This window comes from Pelobates fuscus, chromosome 5, assembly GCF_036172605.1.
Source record: "Pelobates fuscus isolate aPelFus1 chromosome 5, aPelFus1.pri, whole genome shotgun sequence".
Taxonomy (NCBI): domain Eukaryota; kingdom Metazoa; phylum Chordata; class Amphibia; order Anura; family Pelobatidae; genus Pelobates; species Pelobates fuscus.
Window position 1 is genome coordinate 17993065 of NC_086321.1, and position 14683 is coordinate 18007747.

The window sequence follows — 14683 nt, forward strand, 5'->3', positions numbered from 1 at the left end:
TTACCATCTCGTTTCTCTGTCTTACAGCTTCCTAATTGGAGTGCCATAATGGTTCAGGCATGCCCACAAGTGTGCCGATGGAGGATGGCCAGTTTTTTCTTCAAGATTGGTTGGAATTTTGTTTGACGTCATCTTCTATTGGATTCAATGTTTTCTCTACACGACTACGGGTTGTTTTCATTACCGAGTTTTGGGAGTGTCCATCAGCAACACCAAAAGAAAGAGGAGTGGCTTAGGGTCACATGGAACTTTGTTGTAATGGGGACACTCTAATTGGTTCATATGTGGTAATTGATTAACCCTTAGAAGTTATGATGTGACGTTATTGAATTGTTTTTCTTTTTTCATGGAATATATGTATAATATTTATTTTGCTGCTGAGGAATAAAAGAAAGAGAAAAGCATAATACTCGCCTCCGTGTCCTTTATAAAATCATGACTTTACGTCATGAAATTAGTAAAATCTGGTAATTTTATGGGACTACTCCTGTTAACAATGATTGGATAAATAAATCAGTTAACGGTTTTGCTAGTACACCACTAACTTCTTTTAATAGCTATTGGTGTATCCCATTACACCCCATCGACTTATTTGTCTTTACTTTAGACACCTGAAATATAACCTCTTCCTCTGTAAACTCACATGTAACAAATGACTCAGTCTTGTTTCCTAATTGAGGTCCTCACTGCAGAGTACCACAGTGGTTTCTTAATTTGTTTGCTCTTACTGACAATCCTAATGCAATTTTCTGTTGCCTTCAGTAATGCAACTTTTAAATAATTCAATTTCTCCTGGACTCCATTTAAAACACTCCATTCTGATAATGACTCTTTTACACATATTCTAATTTTAGAAAAGTCTGTTTTTCCAAAATCTAAAACTTTTGCTTTTGTGTGGTGTGACTCAGTCACTGTTTTTATATTAAACCACACCTGCTGATGATTACCAGATCCTAAACTTTCACCTACAGTTATATAATTTGTTAAAGCGGCACTGTCATGCCGAACTTACCTTTCCTCAATCTCTTCCTCTTCTCCCCCTCTCTCAGGATCTGTTATTCTTTTCTTCCTGTCTTCTTTAGTTTTCTTTAAAATCATAAGACAAAGTAGGGACTCTTTGTCTTATGGAGGATTCTTCCGCTCGACCAGCTCTGACTGATGTAGAATTATTAAAAACCTTTATTGATCATGTATTGAATTTTTGTACTAACTCCATTTTAACTACATTACATGACAGAATTTCCTAACAGCATTTAGAATAATGAATAGAGACTGTATTTTCTAGAAGAACATGACTAACACCGGAATTATCAAGTTCCTGTAACATGAAACAAAGTATACTATAGCTAGGCCATGAGAAACCGCTTGTATGAAATGTTCTTTCATAAAAAAGACACTGAACCTGACCACGAGTCTGACATCACTAACTACCCAAAATGACGCCCAAGCCCCCCTTCCCACCGAGTAAGCCTCGTGCTGGCTACGATGGCGTTTGAGCCATCTGTCCACACCCGTGTCCAGAATAACGCCACCTCCCGGTGGGAGGACACTTAGCTAACCACTTAGTTCTTGAGCCAATTAATAATATTGATGGGTGGACATTGACATAACCACTTAACACCTAATGCAATTAATGATGTTTATTTGTTGTTATCTTGATATTCAATGATGATGCAATTTCGCTCTTATAAGGGTCTGCGAGCCCACTTTTTAACAGATGCCATTAAATTTTCTCGAAGTGCTTTTAACCTGAACTCCGTGTGTCAGTGTGAACTTACTTCTGCGTATACGCAATTTAATCATCTCAGATTTGGACAGGAACAGATAGACATTTAAACATATTTGTTTATTTCTAAATTAATCTACATCATGACCAGCGGAGGAGCAAAGTGTGCTTCATTTCCGCTGGTCAGAGCAATTTTCCCATGATCCCTAGCTTTCCTCCCTGTTCCCACAATGCTTCCTGTCAGTATTGCCGAGTGTCCTGTCACTTAGACAGAACGCCGGCAAAACTGCCGAATTGCATCCTAACAGAATGAGAAGAGTTTCTCCATTGGTGTTAGGATGCAATTCGGTACTTTGTTCGGATCGGAATTTCATTCTAATGAATGGAACTCCGATCCTATTCATTGATGTGGCTGCATCTTGCAGCTGCTTAGTAGATAACTCCTTAATCCCCACGGTATCAGGGAGCTATCTACTAAAAGGCTGAAAGACCTGAATTGGTCTTTCAGCCAAATTTACTAACACTAAGTAAAAATGACTTGGTATTAGTAAATAATATGCCCCTACTCGCTATACCGCGAGTAGGGGCATGTCTAGTAAGCAGTGAGCAGCCATAAAAAAAAAAAAAAATATTGCCCCCCACCCCTAAACGACGGGTGGGGGCCGTAAAGTAAAATAAGGGAGGGAGACTTATTGTCCCCCCCCCCGGCCCCCACCCCTGAGCGGTGGGTGGGGGCCATAAAGATAATGAGGGGGGGGGACCTACTGTCCTCCCCCCCGGCCCCCACCCCTGGGTGGCGGGTGGGGGCCATAATGGTAATAAAGGGGGGGGGACCTACTGTCCTCCCCCCCCGGCCCCCACCCCTGGGCTCCGGGTGGGGGCCATAATAGTAGTAGGGGGGGGGACCTACTGTCCTCCCCCACCCCCGGCCCCCACCCCTGGGCGGCGGGTGGGGGCACTAAGTAAATTCCCCCCCCCCCATCAAGGTGACTAGGGGTCCCCAAGCCCCTAGTCACCCACCCCCCACCCAAATAAAAAATGCCCCTACCTACCCCCCTCACCCTAAAAAATAGTGAGGGGGGAATAAAATTGCTAACCTGTAAAGTAAAATTAAACTTACCATTCGACGTCTTCTTTTTTCTAAAATCTTCCGTTTTCAGCCCCAAAAAAGGCCAAATAAAAAACCATCATAGCCAAAGAACTTTCCCACGCTTGTAAAATGACACACAGCACTGTGATTGGATGGATTTCAAGCCATCCAATCACAGTGCTCTGTGTCATTTTACAAGCGTGGGAAAATTCCAAAGAACTTTCCCACGCTTGTAAAATGACACAGAGCACTGTGATTGGATGGCTTGAAATCCATCCAATTACAGTGCTCTGTGTCATTTTACAAGCGTGGGAAAGTTCTTTGGAATTTTCCCACGCTTGTAAAATGACACAGAGCACTGTGATTGGATGGATTTTAAGCCATCCAATCACAGTGCTCTGTGTCATTTTACAAGCGTGGAAAAATTCCAAAGAACTTTCCCACGCTTGTAAAATGACAAAGAGCACTCTGATTGGCTTAAACCCACCAATCAGAGTGTTCTTAGCCTAATTGCAGGGCGGGGCAAGGCTTTATAAGCCTTGCCCCGCCCTGCGGAGCTCAGTCTGCGCGGAGCCCTCCATGGGTGAAGATGGATTATTTTTTTGTGCGCTCGGGTTTTTTCTTTTTCGTCGGGTTTTTTTTTGCGCTCGGGTTTTTTATTTTATTTTTAGTTCGACGGCTATGATGGTTTTTTATTTGGCCTTTTTTTGGGGCTGAAAACTGAAGATTTTAGAAAAAAGAAGACGTCGAATGGTAAGTTTAATTTTACTTTACAGGTTAGCAATTTTATTCCCCACTATTTTTTAGGGTGAGGGGGTAGGTAGGCGCATTTTTTATTTGGGTGGGGGGTGGGTGACTAGGGGCTTGGGCACCCCTAGTCACCTTGATGGGGGGGGGGGAATTTACTTAGTGCCCCCACCCGCCGCCCAGGGGTGGGGGCCGGGGGCTGGAGGACAGTAGGTCCCCCCCCTTATTACTATTATGGCCCCCACCCGCCGCCCAGGGGTGGGGGCCGGGGGGTGGAGGACAGTAGGTCCCCCCCTTATTACTATTATGGCCCCCACCCGCCGCCCAGGGGTGGGGGCCGGGGGGGGAGGACAGTAGGTGTCCCCCCCCCTATTACTATTATGGCCCCCACCCGCCGCCCAGGGGTGGGGGTGGGGGGGGAGGACAGTAGATCCCCCCCTTATTACTATTATGGCCCCCACCTGCCGCCCAGGGGTGGGGGCCGGGGGGGAGGACAGTAGGTCCCCCCCCCTTTTACCATTATGGCCCCCACCCGCCGCCCAGGGGTGGGGGCCGGGGGCTGGAGGACAGTAGGTCCCCCCCCCCCTTATTACTATTATGGCCCCCACCAGCCGCCCAGGGGTGGGGGCCGGAGGGTGGAGGACAGTAGGTCCCCCCCCCTTATTACTATTATGGCCCCCACCCGCCGCCCAGGGGTGGTGGCCGGGGGGGAGGACAGTAGGTGTCCCCCCCCTATTACTATTATGGCCCCCACCCGCCGCCCAGGGGTGGGGGCCGGGGGGTGGAGGACAGTAGGTCCCCCCTTATTACTTTTATGGCCCCCACCCGCCGCCCAGGGGTGGGGGCCGGGGGGGAGGACAGTAGGTGTCCCCCCCCTATTACTATTATGGCCCCCACCCGCCGCCCAGGGGTGGGGGCGGGGGGGAGGACAGTAGATCCCCCCCTTATTACTATTATGGCCCCCACCTGCCGCCCAGGGGTGGGGGCCGGGGGGGAGGACAGTAGGTCCCCCCCCCCTTTTACCATTATGGCCCCCACCCGCCGCCCAGGGGTGGGGGCCAGGGGCTGGAGGACAGTAGGTCCCCCCCCTTATTACTATTATGGCCCCCACCCGCCACCCAGGGGTGGGGGCCGGGGGGTGGAGGACAGTAGGTCCCCCCCCCATTATTACTATTATGGCCCCCACCCGCCGCCCAGGGGTGGGGGCCGGGGGGAGGACAGTAGGTGTCCCCCCCCCTATTACTATTATGGCCCCCACCCGCTGCCCAGGGGTGGGGGCCGGGGGGTGGAGGACAGTAGGTCCCCCCCCCCTTATTACTATTATGGCCCCCACCCGCCGCCCAGGGGTGGGGGCCTGGGGGGAGGACAGTAGGTCCCCCCTCATTCCCATTATGGCCCCCACCCGCCGTCCAGGGGTGGGGGCCGGCAGGGGAGGACAGTAGGTCCCCCGTCCCCCCCCCCCCTTATTACCCCTTTTTGTTTTTTTTACAGTGAGCAGCCACAGGCTGCTCACTGTTTAGTGGACATGCCCCTACTCGCGATATAGCGAGTAGGGGCATTGGGGAGATTTGAATCTCCCTTGTGCTATTATGGGGGTCATATTGACCCCCATAGAGTGAGGAGGGGACCTGGGGGGCTTATGAAGTGGTGGGGAGCTCTGCTCCCTGCCGCTTCTGTCTTTACATATTACAAGGAGGGAGCTGCACGCCGGTAGCTCCCTCCTTGTAATAAACCGAACAAACAAACGAACACTGATACACAGTGTTAGTTTGTTCGTCTGATTTTTTCTATTCATTCATTCGTCTGTCTGATGAATGAATGAATAGGTGAAATTCCCGTTCGCATGTCCAGATGTTTCACTGGGCATGTGCGGGAATCTCACAGTCTATCTAGTGTGGGTAGATGACGTGTCCCACAGGGACTTCATCTACCCACACAAAGATGGCGGCGCCCTGAATAAAGATCGGGGCAGAAAATAAAGAATAAAAAATAGGTAATGTGGGGGGCTTAGGGGCATTTGGGGGTAACTAGGGGGTCGATTGGATGTAGTTGAGGCGAGGGGGGTTAAAAAAAAAACGGAATTCAGCATGACAGTGCCGCTTTAAGACTAAATCTAATATGGCCTCCTTGCGAGTTTGCTCCTCAACGACTTGTTTTAGAGATAATCACAGTAGGTAGTTTAGTAATCCATTTGTCATTTCTAAGAAGCCTCTGCGGCAGTGGCTTTGCAACAGTTTGTTTAACAGATCATTTACAAATATCAGACTTCAATACAATACAATCTTCTGGCACAATATAGAGAACTGTCTACCGATTACACAGCATCCAAACCTCCAAAAACTATTACACTGAACTAAGTCTGCCATTTTAATGAGATGGAAAACAGAAAATCTACAATACAATAATAACAGAGAAAAACATAGTGCAATAATGTTGCAACAATTATAAAGTGGAGAGTAAATGCAATAATCACACTCACAAACCAAAATTGATTGTAGGCGTATCAATAAACCTCAGGACTTGTGGAGCATCATGGCCAATATAGAGGAAAATAAAAAATAATAATAGTGCAGAGTATCTTAGTCAAAATAGACACTTTAATATAAAGACACACTTACAAGATTGAAGTGAAAAACAGGCACATCATATAAAATAGGTTCAATCACAGGATCCCAGCAAACAGGAACACCGGAGAAAACAGTATCCAAAATGATAAATGAATAAATAAATAAAAACAAAAACAAGTAAATAAAATAAAAAACTCTGCACTAAGTTAAATAGCCCTACGCTATGTAGCCCCACATGTATATCGTTCTCCTCTGTACAGTGTGATTGCAGCATGAGATGGAGAACTCCTTTTCATGCTGCAGCACACAGATCAGTACTGAGCAGTTGTCAGAGCCTTGCACTGATCCTGCTGCAGTGGGCAAGCAGGGAGACCTCCCCAGGGTATGAAGAGACACCAGTGGTCTTTCTTACATGGGGGGAGGAGGGGGCAATGCTAGGCTAGAGAGTGACATTATCATTTTACATGTACTGCGGAAGCATGATCAGACTTCTGCATTTAAATCCGTTTAAAGGGCTATGAGCAGCGCTTACTTAGAGCGCTGCTCTTAGCTCTAGTGTCAGTCTGGGGCCCCTAACTATTGCCCCAACTGACAGAGGGGACCCACAGTTATTGTAAGATTCTTTGGGTTCCCCTTTTTCTAAGTGGCAGTGAAAGCAATATCACAGCTGAGCAGGATCACACAGCTGAGATATTTAAAGTCCTATAAGAAGCACTCACTTTGAACGCTGCTCATATCTCCTCTGTCAGTCTGTGGCCCCAGTTGACAGAGGAGACACACAGGTATCTAAAGATACTGGGATGTTCTTGATACCAGCAGAGATTTTTTTTTATGCATGGTGCTCTATGCTGTCACTGGGCATTACAGCCCTGCATTTGGTCCTTAAGTGGTCCTTTGTCCTATGCACAAATGGGTTCCAGCTGTGCTGAAAGAGTCAATGCCTACCAAGATATGGAATATATTCAGAGTTGCCAAACAAATCAATCAAATAGGTGTTCAGATAGGGTTCCAGTCCACCAGTAAAAGGAACTTCAGAGGATAAAAGTCAAACTTTATCATTTGCCATAAAACCATTGTATGCAATGATTGACATATTCATCAAAATCTAGATTTATATTAGAACATGCGTCTAAAAAGATACAAAAGTGTAGTTTGCTATGGACATCAAAAAGTGTATATAAAGATATTATTGTACATTCAAATATTATTGTATACTCCTCCCCTATTTTATTCCCTAATTTTACTTTGTTTTGAAAAATGTTTAAGGAAAATAATATGAAAAGAATATTGTACCATACTGCGCAATTTGTACGCACTTTATAAATAATAACAATATAAGAAAAAAGTATCTAGTCTAATCGTACTAATAGCCTGCTTCCTCTAACAAGAATAGCAATTGCAAACTTAACTTTCGCCAGAAGGTGGAGTCGTGGTACAATCAAATTAACCCTTTAAGACCGGAGGGCGTACTATTACGCCCTATTTTAAGCTGCTCTAAACGCTGCCGGGCGTAATAGTATGCCCTCCGTTTTTTTATTACTAACCTGGTCGCCGGCGATCCCATGCCGGTGATCGCGGTTGGGGGGACTCCCAGGGAGCCCCCTGCGGCACGTCCTTCCTCCTGAGGGCCCCCCCCGGCCATGTGAGAGTGAGGTCCTTGCGAGGACCTCACAATCACATGGCCGGGTTAGCTGGCTCAGGCATTGCCAGCAGGGGGACTAACTGTAATGACAGTTAGTCCCCCTGCTGGCTGGAAATCAAATAAAATAATGTTAAAACAGTGTAAAAAAAAAATATCGCCCTCTTCTTTCTCAGGCCTACCTCATCGTCGGTTCCGGCACACCACAACCGACTTGCTCTTTTTATTATCCTACATTTATTTATGGTATTTCACACTGTACTATCATAAGCACCTAACACAAATATATATTATATATATATATATGATCTAAGTATATATATACACATATACACACACACACATACACTGTCTAGGTGTATTTTACTATTAATATATATATAATTATTAATATAAATTAATATCAAATTACACGTAGACTGACACTGATTAAATATATATATAATTATTGTTATATATATTTATATATAATATAAAAAAATATGTAAATACGTTAAAAAATAAAATGTAAAAAATAATTAAAAATAAATAATTACAAAATATATAGATGTGTATTATTTCGTTCTAACTGTATTGTGATATTAATATATATATATATTTATATCAAAATACACGTAGAACAAAATAATACATATATCTATATACATAAATATATACGTATATACCACTATATATATACCTATATATAAATACAAATATTTAAAAAAAAATGTGTATATATATATATATACACATATATATACACATACGTATATATATATATATATATATATATATATATATATATACATATATATATATATACACATATATTAATTCTACACATATATTTATGTAATATTTTTACATAATTAGGTATCTTAATTAATTACAATTAGCGGTACCTGCCTGACAACCCCTGCCGAAAGTATATGGAATTTAATTTGCTAGCACTATATTTAACCCTATAACTTTCCAAGACACTATAAAACCTGTACATGGGGGGTACTGTTTTACTCGGGAGACTTCGCTGAACACAAATATTAGTGTTTCTAAACAGTAAAATGTATTACAACGATGATATCGCCAGTAAAAGTGACGTTTTTTGCATTTTTCACACACAAACAGTACTTACACGGACGATATTATTGCTGTGATACTTTTTACTGTTTTGAAACACCAATATTTGTGTTCAGCGAAGTCTCCCGAGTACAACAGTACCCCTCATGTACAGGTTTTATGGTGTTTTCAAAAGTTACAGCGTCAAATATAAGGCTTGTGTTTCATTTTTTTCACATTAAAATTCGCCAGATTGCTTACATTGCCTTTGTGACCCTATGGTAGCCCAAGAATAAAAATTACCCCTATGATGGCATACCATTTGCAATAGTAGACAACCCAAGGTATTGCAAATGGGGTATGTCCAGTCTTTTTTAGTAGCCACTTAGTCACAAACACTGGCCAAAATTGGCGTTTTTTGCATTTTTCACACACAAACAAATACTAACGCTAACTTTGGCCAGTGTTTGTGACCAAATGGCTACTAAAAAAGACTGGATATACCCCATTTGCAATACCTTGGGTTGTCTACTATTGCAAATGGTATGCCATTATGGGTGTAAATTTAATTCCTGTGCTACTATACAGTCTCAAAGGCAACGTAACCAATCTGGCGAATTTCAATTTCAAATGTAACGTGCTATATTTGACCCTGTAACTTCCTAAAACACCATAAAACCTGTACATAGGGGTTACTGTTTTACACGTGAGACTTTGCTGTATACAAATATGTTGTTTTTTTTTGCAGTAAAAGCAAACAGTATTATGACATTGACAGTTAAAATGTCATGTAGACGGGGGCGGGGCCTGACCTGCAAACGGAGCGGCCGCATGGTGGAGGAGCTCCCGCTATGAAGGCTGCGTCTAAGGACCCACTAGCGAACCTGATGCCTCAAATGTTACCGGGGCATGCTGCCCAGGATGGGGGCACCCCGGAGAAGCACCAGACACCAAAATCGAACGGATCCCGCACTCATGAAAACAAGGCGGTGGGTCTCGGCCTGTGGTGGACGGGGCTGGGGGGAGACGGTCGCTCTCCTCACCCCTACGCCGGAGGTACCGAGACACTGAATACCCGCCTCCCCCCCCTTGGGACCGGTGGGGGTGATACCGGTCCAACCCACCCAGATACCAGGGCCACGACAAGCACGGGCAGCGGAGCCCGACAGGCAACCTCTGGCTACTCAGGCCTACAGATTGACGAAGGCCACGTGTGACCACAACTACCAGACGTTGTCAAAGCTGGAAGCTATATTCAAGGCCTTCTGGGCGAAAATAGCAAGCAGAAAGCAGCAGCCTGAAGCACCGGGGCACTCACCTAGTGAACTACCCGCATGGGCCTGCCACAGCCACAATGATTCCCGCCCGACTAAAACGACAAGATGGCGCCGACGGCGGAGAACTCTCCCACAAGCACACAAACATACAAGACAACGCCGCACAGCGATGCCTAACCGAATAAACCTGCGGGCTCCCCTCAGAACCAGCATGACACCAAGAACAGCAACACAAACAAAGGCGGGCAAGTTCACCTCACAGCACCGAGCCCAGACACTAATACAGAGAGCCCCAAAGCCACAGTCAGGGACACTTAATACCTGTAAGATCAATGTAAGCCTGCACAGCAACAGCCAGCAGAGACAGCGACTGAATCCAACAAAGCTGCATCTTGCGATACCCCAAGATTGCTTTTACCTGGCCGCTGCTACCATCATACGCCATTGTCCTTGGCCCACAAGACAGGCCTCCAGAGCCGGCGTCGGCTGAACAGGGCGGACAGCACCCGAGACGGACAGGGCTCCTGCAGACCCACATGCGGAGAAGCAGCATGAGCTCGCCATACAGGCTAGAACTAATGTTCTGTTATTATTAACCCTTGCCCCTCTCTGCACCGAAATTGTTTAACGCTCCCAACAGACGCAAGGGGCATCGGATAAAATGGCACATCCCCTGCAGAGACATTAAGCTGTTACTATATGTGTCACCTGTTTTATGCTCACACATATCCAGCTAGATCACAGAATGATCTGTTGTACCACAGGGCAACCACGCCTAGAGAGAATAGTGATGTTACTCAACAATATAGGCAAGTTTTAGCAATGCTATACACAATACGATGCCTCCTAGCTTTAACACTCACAGCATAACGTTTCTATGCATTAGCTTATAACTAGATACTGCTCTGCTTCAAAATGTGTTCATACTATACCTTCTCTAGGATAGGTGATCTAGCAATGTTAAGCAACTAACACCTTTATTTTATTTTATTATATTTAATCCTACTCTGCCAACCTCCTGTTTAATTAAGCGTGTAAAACATAAAAATTGTGCGAATTACTATGCCACTGTCTAACTTTTATGAAACCTGAAATACGCTGTTGTGGCGTCTGTTGATATATTGTGTTCATCTGCACAACAAAAATAAAGAATTAAAAAAAAAAATGTCAGGTAGAACTAAAAAAATAAAAAAAAATCTTATTTTCTCCCATTTTTTTTCATATTAAATTATGTTTCATAGCTAAATATTTGATATTAAATGAAAACCCTGTTTTCCCTGAATAAAATTATATATAATAAGGGGGGTGCATTTAATATGAAAGAGTTAACGTTACGTTAATATGTTTTGAATTACGGTTGGACAGACATATAGCGCAAATGCCAGGTTTTGTTAACGTTTTGTTTTGTTCACAACATGTACATTTGGCTCAGTCCTTAAGGGGTTAATAATCACAGAAAAAAAATTAGACAAACGAAAACAAACCAGCCATTTTGTTCAGTGAGATTATTAAGACTTTTCCCTAACTGTTTGTCAGCTGGTTGCCTTACAGACAGAATGGTAAGAATGGGGCTGGCACCCGACATGCGTTTGTGCTCTGCATGTCCGTTGTGTTCGTCAGGAGTAAACTGTATATAAATTGGCCATAACATTTTACACCCTGCTTCTCCAATTTTGATTGGTGGAATATATTACGTGATCAATTCTGTGTAGCAAACGTAATGATTTGCGTCTCTGACATAGTTATATAGTTGTTTAGGTTAAAAAAAAAGACTAATGTCCAGCGCTCATTCTTTTATGCTGTTGATCCAAAAGGCGGAACTCCCCCCCCCCCCCCCCACAGCTGTAGCAATTTCCAATTATGCCACAAAAAAAGGGGGGGGGGGACGACTTAAAGGGAAACTATAGTCACCTGAACAACTTTAGCTTAATGAAGCAGTTTTGGTGTATAGAACATGCCCCTGCAGCCTCACTGCTCAATCATCTGCCATTTGTTTATGAACCCTAGTCACACCTCCCTGCATGTGACTTGCACAGCCTTCCATAAACACTTCCTGTAGAGAGAGCCCTATTTAGGCTTTCTTTATTGCAAGTTCTGTTTAATTAAGATTTTCTTATCCCCTGCTATGTTAATAGCTTGCTAGACCCTGCAAGAGCCTCCTGTATGTGATTAAAGTTCACTTTAGAGATTGAGATACAATTATTTAAGGTAAATTACATCTGTTTAAAAGTGAAACCAGTTTTGTTTTTCATGCAGGCTCTGTCAATCATAGCCAGGGGAGGTGTGGCTAGGGCTGCATAAACAGAAACAAAGTGATTTAACCCCTTAAGGACGAGTGACGGACGAGGTCCGTCACTCAAGGGATTGCCTTAATGACGAGTGACGGACCACGCGCTAAAATTAACCCCAGATCGCCGCAATCACAGCGATCGTGGGGTTAATGGTGCTCCGGTCTGCCTCTGTATTAGAGGCAGACCGGGAGCACCGGATCCGGCTGCCCCAGCACATGCGCCCGCTCTGACAGCATGTCAGAGCGAGCACATGTGCTTTGTATACTCACCTCCGCCTCCCTGCACTTCCGGGTTCAGTGTGAAGTGCAGGGAGACGGATCAGTAAAATTAAAATCCCACCCCCCTTTACCCATTTTAATAAAAAATTAACCCCTTCCCTGCCAATTGATCACTGACTACAGTGATCAATTGGCAGGGATTACATTTTACTATGATCTGATTTATTTTTTTAACCCCTGAGGGTTAATTCTTTTTTTTTTTTTACCCTCAGGGGTTAAATTTATTTTATTAATTAATTTAAATATTTGAAAATTATAAATTTAGCTAGCTGGGGAGGGTGGAAGATAGTGGGGAATTGGGGGATTTAGTGTTAGGCTAACTAGGGGTTAACGTTAAAAAAAGTTTTAAAATAAGCTTTAAAAAGTTAAAAAATTAAGTTAAAAAAAGTTTTAATAACGTTTAAGTAAAAAATTTACAAAAATAAACCCTTTACCCAGTCCAAATAAAAATTAACCCCTTCCCTGCCAGTCGATCACTGCCTACAGTGATCAAAATACAGATCACAGTATTATACTGTGATCTAATTTTTTTTAACCCCTGACAATGAACTTTTATTTATTTTTTAACCCTCAGGGGTTAAATGTATTTAATTAACTAATTTAAATATTGTATAATTAATACTAACTGCTAGTTAGGGTTAACGGTAAAAAAAAAAGCTTAGAAAAATGTTAAATCTGTAAAAAAAAAGTTTTACGAAAGTTTAGGAAACTTTAAAAAAATTAATAAGCGAAACAAAAGTTAAAAAAATAGTTTTAAAAAGTAAAAAAATACGTTTAACCCCTTAAGGACTGGACTGTTTTTGCGATGTTGTACATTTGCGACCAGGCCTCTTTTTACACTTTTGTGGTGTTTGTGTTTAGCTGTAATTTTCCGCTCTCTCATTTACTGTTCCTATACAAATTATATGTTGTTTTTTTCAGGACAAAAAAAGGCTTTCTTTACATACCATTATTTATATAATCTCATGTAATTTAATTTTAAAAAAACAAACAAATATGATGAAAAATTTAAAAAAAATACATGTTTTTTTTACTTTTACTTGAAAAATCTTTTACTCATCTACAAAAGCGAATAAAAAAAACTGCTAAATAGATTAAAAATATTGTCCTGAGTTTTAAAATACCCAGTGTTTACATGCTTTTTTGCTTTTTTTTGCAAGTTATAGGGTTATAGGTACAAGTAGGATATTGCGATTTCAAAACATATATTCTTTCAAATTTATCAATAGTGACATTGTAACACTATTATCTGCCAAAAGTCTCTGAATAACACCCCACATGTACATATTTTTTTTTAAGTAGACAAACCAGGGTATTCAGTATAGGGTATGTCCAGTCTTTTGTAGTAGCCACCTAGTCGCAAACACTGGCCAAAGTTAGCGTTCATATTTGTTTTCTGTGTGAAAAAACAAAAAAACTAAATTGAACGCTAATTTTGGCCAGTGTTTGTGACTAAGTGGCTACTAAAAAAGACTGGACATACCCCATTTGCAATACCTTTTGTTGTCTTCTTTTGCAAATGGTATGCCATCATGGGGGTAATTCTCATTCCTGGGCTACCATATGCTCTCAAAGGCAACATAACCAACCTGGCCATTTTCAATGTAAAAATATTTGACCCATATATTTGACCCTGTAACTTTCAAAAACGCTATAAAATCTGTACATGGGGGGTACTGTTATACTCGGGAGACTTTCTTGAACACAATTATTAGTGTTTCAAAACAGGAAAACATATCACAACAATTATAAAAAGTGCTGTTTGTGTGTGAAAAATGCAAAACAAAGTCACTTTCACTGACAATATCATCGCTGTGATAGGTTTTGCTGTTTTGAATCACTAATATTTGTGTTCAGTGAAGTCTCCCAAGTAAAACGGTACCCCCTATGTACAGGTTTTAGGGTGTCATAGAAAGTTACAGGGTAAAATACAGTGCTAGCAAATTAAATTCTCTGGAATTTCGGCCTGGGTTGGCAGGCAGGTCCCTCAAATTGCAATTAATAAAATTACTTAATTATGTAAAAATATT